Here is a 7275-nt window from a genome sequence, read left to right as displayed (position 1 = left end):
GCAATCTTTGACCTATGATGGTTGGTGTAATCCCCTCAGATTTGCAATGGCTGCTGTATTGATTCACAAAGCACAGGGTTTTTCTACCTGCTATGTGAAGCTTGAATAGAACAGACGTATTATGAATTGTTACTACCAAGTAGGATTAAAAATGTCAATAAACACTTTTTAAAGTCAATTACAATAATTAAATATTGTCTTTGTGTCAGTTGGCCAATATCTCTGCATAATGAATCCATTTCATACATAACAGGTCATGGTGAATGGTGTACAACATTTGGTGCTGAACTTTCAAAAATTAATTGCATTTATTAGAGCGGAAAAAAATCCATAGCAAATGATGGGGGAAAACACCTAACTAGTAAAATATAATTGTTCAGTTCTATAGTATCATGGAAGTGCTGCATACACTGGCCTACTAAAATGCTTCAGTGGAGCTTGCAAGTCAAAAAGGCAAATAATAATAGCAATGCTAGCATTTGATCTTTTTTGTTATTACACCTTAACTTGTTCCCCCATGATATAGAAATTCTCCAATACAGTCAATGTTGCCTGGCTTACTAAATATGACAAACAATGTAGCTGATTTGAAGGTGACTTGCTGCCTATTTTGTAGTGAATAAATAAATGCTACAAATTCAATTTGTCATAGCCCACCTGAGCCCTTTTATACTGCGATGTCAAAGCATCATGGTATCAATTGCTGGTGATATTTTAATCTAGAAAAAGATTTTCAGAACAGGGACAACTTCTGTTAATAGATGTTGGCATGTTCTCTCTATATGGCTTTGAGGGAATCTTGACATACATAGACCCTGCCCCCAAACAATTTACAATCTCTATTTCTTTAATATATGTGTGCATGGAGCCTAGCACACAGTGGTCCCCAACCTGAACCTCTAGGCACTTCCATAATACTAATGAACAATAATAATCATATCTTAAATGTATAGACCTCCTTCTATTCAGATGATCCCATAATGTTTTACGAGATTAAACTGATATGTAACTCACCAGTTTATTTAACCTACTGTTGGGGTGACATTCAGCAACTGCTTCATAGGGCATAACAATACCACAGTTTAGGACAGGAAGTGGAGGATATAATTTAAACTGTGGGTACTATTTGGATATGCAGACTGTAATTATCCATGTCTGAATTTGGCCAAAGCATTGGAGTTAACATTTTTGTTCTAACAAAGAGTGTCATGAACTCCTTAACTGCCACAGGACCTTGGTACTGTCTCTTTGAACGATAGCATTTTCAAAAGTATAGTGCCTCAACAAAAATAGCATTGATCAACATATCACTATCATCTTATTCATGTAGAGCTTTTTCTTTCCTTTTTTTTTAAAGGTAATTGTCATATGTGAGTATGAACCAATCTAGTAAAAGTTTACAACCCCTACTGTATTGTTGCTTTACCTTTAATCATAATTTGGTATTTACAAGCAAGGTAAATCAATGAACTTGCAAGGAAATGAATGTAAATTAACCATGAGTCTTAGCTTAAATAAATAAGAACGCTGTGCAGAATTTTAGAAACATACAGTAAAGACAATAGGTACTCTCATGAACATACTGACATGTATTCCATTAGAATTTGAGGGATTCTCCGAAACTGCTGTTGTACGGATTATCAAATCCAGGGATAGGCAACCTATGGCACGCGTGCCAAAGGCGGCATGCAAGCTGATTTTCAGTGGCACTCACTCTGCCTGGGTCCTGGCCACCGGTCCAGGGGGCTCTGCATTTTAATTTAATTTTAAATGAAGCTTCTTAAACATTTTAAAAACCTTATTTACTTTACATACAACAATAGTTTAGTTATATATTATAGACTTATAGAAAGAGACCTTCTAAAAACGTTAAAATTTATTAAATTAGAGTGAATAAATGAAGACTCGGCACACCACTTCTGAAAGGTTGCCAACCCTGATCAAATCAGTAGCCATAAGAAAATTCCCATATTTTAGCAGAATTCCAATTGACATTCAGGAACTCTGAAAACAATGTATGACTATATGTGGTTTTGAATAAGCTGCAGTTAGAAATGTCATAAAGCATCATGGATTTAAAGAGCTAATTCAGAAGAGATTTTTTTTATTTCTAAATACAAAGCCTGATAGCTTTTAATAGTGGAGAAAGTATTGACATATACTGCCACCTGTTGGGAAATGTATAAAACTTCTCTCTCCCATAAGTATGCAGCAGTGATATCCATACATACTGATCCCAGCATGCATCCAGTATATCTCTCTGTGTTATCACTTATTAGTGTGTAGGAGGATTGAAACATCCAGTTTTTCTATACAAACAGTCTTCTTACTTCCATTTGAGGGCAAATGAACAAAATGAAACCCCACGACTTAGCTTACAAATCAATAGCTAAGTCCGGAGCAGAATTAGTTTTTTGAAATACTTCAAAACCATGAATCTTTGCATGTAATAATATACACATGAAATGTATCTGTTTGCAGGGATCTTTGACATTAAAGCATATGACTTTAAGTATAGTATAAAGTATATTTCAGAGGATATTTGAGATTTCCCTTTGGAAAGCTACTATCATCACCCCAATTCAATAGATCATCAAATAATTTATTCCTATGATTTTCAAAAGAGAAAAACTATAGGTAGCAAATATTAACACCATAGATGTGCTTTAATAATGTAATGAACAAGAAATTATAATGAACAGGAAATTATAATGTTTCTAAGTGGTGTGGCTATTAATGATTCCATGGCACTTTTTATAAGGATAGGGGCATTACCCCAGGACAAATTGCTACATGAGTAATTACAATTTGCCCACTTTAAATTCCCTAATATCAATTGGGTGCTGTGTTCTTCTCTTCCGGTCCTAAATTGTATTGTAGCTGTATGTTATAAACAGCTGCCACATTCCATATTGCAGCAGTGTGTTAATTGATTCCTATGCACATGGGCCAAATCTTTTCTAAGCAAGCATGGCGTGGGCAGCAGTTCTTATACTCTCAAAGCTGCAGATAAATTCAGTGAATGAGACATTGTGCCATCACGGAAGAGGGATATCAGAATCAGGGCAGGGCTAGCTATTTGCTAGGGGAAACTGTATATTTGGTAGCCAGATTTTCCCTCCAACCATGCCTCTTTTACACTGGTCCATGCCCTCTGCTATGAGTAGTCTGGGTCTCGTTCATTAGCAGCACGGGCCTGTTAATGCACCATGGCAGAGTCTCATCTTCACTCCCACGCCTGTTGCAATGCAGCTTGCATGCGTACTTGGATCAAATGAGTCTAAATGAATCCAAGGGCTCAGTTGTGGAACCCTAATATAGGTGAGCACTTACCAGCATAGTCCCATGGGCTTGAGCGGAGCTACTCTTATAAGCGCTTGGCAACATGAACAAGGGTTCCACAGCTGGGCCTTAATTGAGACTAACTGGGCCACATGCTAAGGTGAAAGTTAGATTCCCTTAGACCTTCTTACACCCGCTCTACCAATGTGTAAGACAGGTATAATTTAATGTATTTTGCACCTTCTTCCAGCTGACTCTCCTCTCACTTACCCTGGTTTTATACAGGGGTGGCTCCAAGCACCAGCACATCAAGCACGTGCCTGGGGCGGCAAGCTGCGGGGGGCGGCCTGCCGGTCGCTGTGGGGGCAGCAGTCAGGCTGCCTTTGGTGGCATGCCTGCGGGAGGTCTGCCGGTTTCGGCGGCAATTCAGCGGCAGGTACGCCAAAGGTGCGGGACCGGTGGACCGCCCGCAGGCATGCCGCCGAATCCGCGTTACCAGCGGACCTCCCGCCGGCGCGCCACCGAAGGCTGCCTGACTGCCATGCTTGGGGCGGCAAAATACGTAGAGCCGCCCCTGGTTTTATACTAGTGGAACTCACTGATGTACTCTTGATTTGCACCAGCATAACCAAGAGGTGAATCAGTCCTATTTAAACTCACTTAGGGTACGTCTTCACTACCCGCCGTATCAGCGGGTAGCAATCGATTTATCCTGGATCGATATATCGCGTCTCGTTAAGACGCGATATATCGATCCCCAAACGCGCTCACCGTCGACTCCGGAACTGCACCAGAGCGAGCGGCGGTAGCGCAGTCGACGGAGGAGCCGCGGCCATCAATCCCGCGCCGTCTGGACCCCAGGTAATTCGATCCAAGATACTTCGACTTCAGCTACGCTATTCGCGTAGCTGAAGTTGCGTATCTTGGATCAATCCCCCCCCCCAGTGTAGACCAGCCCTTAGAAATATCTCCTTTCAAACATGGCATTCACACTCTCTCTCCATCTAAATTGTGCCCACTTAACCCAAGGGAGTCAATGATGGCGTAACTCACACTTTCCTGTCCTGCTACTTTGTTTTCTTCTGGGCCTTCAGCATGTAAGAAGCTGCAAGTTAAATCGTGTGAGATTTACTCTAACCTATATGTTCCTTCAGATCCTCATAGTGAAGCCTACCCCAATCTAGCATCCCTTACACATGACTAAGTTGGTTTAAGGGATTTTATATACAATTAGGGAACATGATCATCTGAATTTGGCCTCTTGTCTTCCCTGTATGCCAGTGCATGTACAGTCAGACATTAGCTTTAAAGTACTTTGAGATCCTTTGGAATGAATAGGTTTCAGAGAGGTAGCCGTGTTAGTCTGTATCAGCAAAAACAACGAGTCCTTGTGGCACCTTAGAGACTAACAAATTTGTTAGTCTCTAAGGTGCCACAAGGACTCCTCATTGTTTTTGGAATGAATATAAATGCATAAATAAAAATATAAATTCATATAAGCAGCTTTTTAAACTTAATGTCCAGATTTTAATGATTGTATGCTGTGTTGCTGGGAATGGCAAACCGCGACCACTGGGAGTTGAGGGACTCTGTGCCCAGGGCCGCCCAGAGGGGGGGGGCAAGTGGGGCAATTTGCCCCGGGCCCCCTCAGGGGCCCCTACAAGAGTTTTATGGGGCCCCCATGAGAGTTTTTGGCGGGTCTTCAGCGGCAGGTCCTTCAGTACCACCGAACACACCCGGATCGAGTGAAGGACCCGCTGCCAAAGACCCGGAGCTTCTTCCGCTCCGGGTCTTCGGCGGCAATTCAGCAGCAAGGGCTTCTTCCGCTCCAGGTCTTTGGCGGCAAGGGCTCCTTCCGCTCCAGGTCTTCGCCGGCAGTTCGGCGGCGGGTCCTTCACTCGCTCCGGGACCTGCCACCAAAGTGCCCCAAAGACCCCAGGCCCCCTGAATCCTCTGGGCAGCCCTGTCTGTGCCTGCAGATGCTCCAAGTAAACAAAACGTCCCGACCCGCCAGCGGCTTACCCTGACAGGCCGGAAGCCAACATTTTCTGACCCCTGCTATATTTTAAAAGTTGGTGTCACAGGAAACACTCAAAAAGTTTTGCTAGAATTATTTTAATGTAATCTAACGAAAAACCTGTTGTTATAATAATAACTGAACAAATATGTATTCACCTTCAAAATTACAGTCAATATTTAAAATCAGTAAATGGAGATTTAAAACAAGTACCTTAGAACAATATGAGACTTTAAAAAGTCTTAAAAACCTTCAAAGTCTGAATCAGTCTCTGATTCACCAAACAGTTCATTAAACTCGACTTCAGTCACAGCTGCACGAGCATTGTCATCATAGATGTCGGCAGTGTCGTCTTCAGACTCAGATTCCTTCTCGTTATCATCCTCTGTTGTGTCATCATCAAATATGACATCATCTTCTGACTCATCGAGTGCATTGCTGATACAGCATTTCCAAAATGATTTTTCTATCATTTCCGAGGGAATGGACTCCCACGTGTCCTTGACCCACTGGGCGACCAGATTGATTTCGGGCTTCCTAAAATTCCCGCCTTTTGTCAACTTCGCCATGCCTGAGCACATCCATTCAGACCACATTTTGTGTAGCCTGTTTTTAAAGGGTTTGTTCAAGCAGACATCAAGCAGTTCTAGAACTGAAGTTAAGCCTCCAGGTATTACAGCCAAAGTATTTTTCATATTTTTGGCCACATTTGTCACCTCATCTGTCTTGTGTGCCCTGAACATGTCCCAAACGAGCATAGAGGTTTCTTGAAAAGTGCTCCTGGTCTCTTATTCCACACTTTTTCCAGCCATTCAATAGTCCCACTTTCATCCATCCATCCCTTTTCGTGTGCATGTACGATGACATCAGCAGGAAATCTCATGTTTTTAGGCAAGGTTTTTCTTTTAAAAATAACAACAAGAGGGAGCTTTGGTCCATTTGCCAAACACGATAAAACCACCATAAAATGGATTTTTTTCATGGCCAGTGGTTTTAATTAAAACTGTTTTTTCACCAACATTGGTTACCGTACTGTTGCTCGGGAGATCGAATGTCATCGGTGTTTCATCCATATTTCCTATTTGTGACAGTTCGTTTGATATTTTATAATAAATGTTTGGAAAGATTTGATTTTTTTCTTCCAGATCTCTCGGCAGCTTTTGCTCTATCTTTGTTCGCTGACAAAGACAGAGACCATGACGGTTCATGAAGCGAGTACACTAACCCACTGATGCGACAAACATTGACGGCTTTACTGACTTGTATTTGTCGTCTTTTGACATTTGCAGAGCATGCAGACGAATTCCAGTTCTAGTGACAATGTACCCATTTTGTCGACATTCAACAACCCAATTATTGAGATCTTTCTCCAGCTCAGGAAATGAAGCACACCTTTTTCTTGCTTCTTGGCATGTCTTTTAGCATTGTTTTATTTTTTTGCCATTCTCTTACTTGCTTCTCATTGATACAGAATTCACGAGCAGCAGCGCAATTATTGTTTGCTTCTGCATATTCAATAACTTTAAGTTTGAACGCTGCATGATAAGCAGACCATTTTCTTTTGATTTCACTGTTCATTTTAAATACTAGTATGAAAATAGATTATTATTATTATAGTTATAGATTTTGTAGGACTTTATATAGGAATGTCACCTGCTTTATCACTGTCAAATTATTATTGTTCTTTGTTTATTTCAAAACAACCCTGTAGACTGGCATGTCTGTGGCGATAACAGGCTATTTCAATTTTATTAGCGATTCCATCAATTCTGCGCGTTATATTTTCATATGGGCTCAAGACTTATGAAGTCCATTGGTAGAAATGCATAAAGAGATCAAATTACACAGTAGCGGACTGACACCAGTGCTATAGTACTATCATTCATTGTATTTTTCTGATTGTCTTGTAAGGTGTAGCATTTTGTGAAATGCCTGGGTCAAATGTCATGCAGATCTGCAGCACTGTTCTTTTAGTA

This window comes from Emys orbicularis, chromosome 4 (genome assembly GCF_028017835.1).
Source record: "Emys orbicularis isolate rEmyOrb1 chromosome 4, rEmyOrb1.hap1, whole genome shotgun sequence".
Taxonomy (NCBI): Eukaryota; Metazoa; Chordata; order Testudines; family Emydidae; genus Emys; species Emys orbicularis.
The sequence above is the reverse complement of the archived record's forward strand: the minus strand, read 5'-3'. Positions refer to the sequence as shown.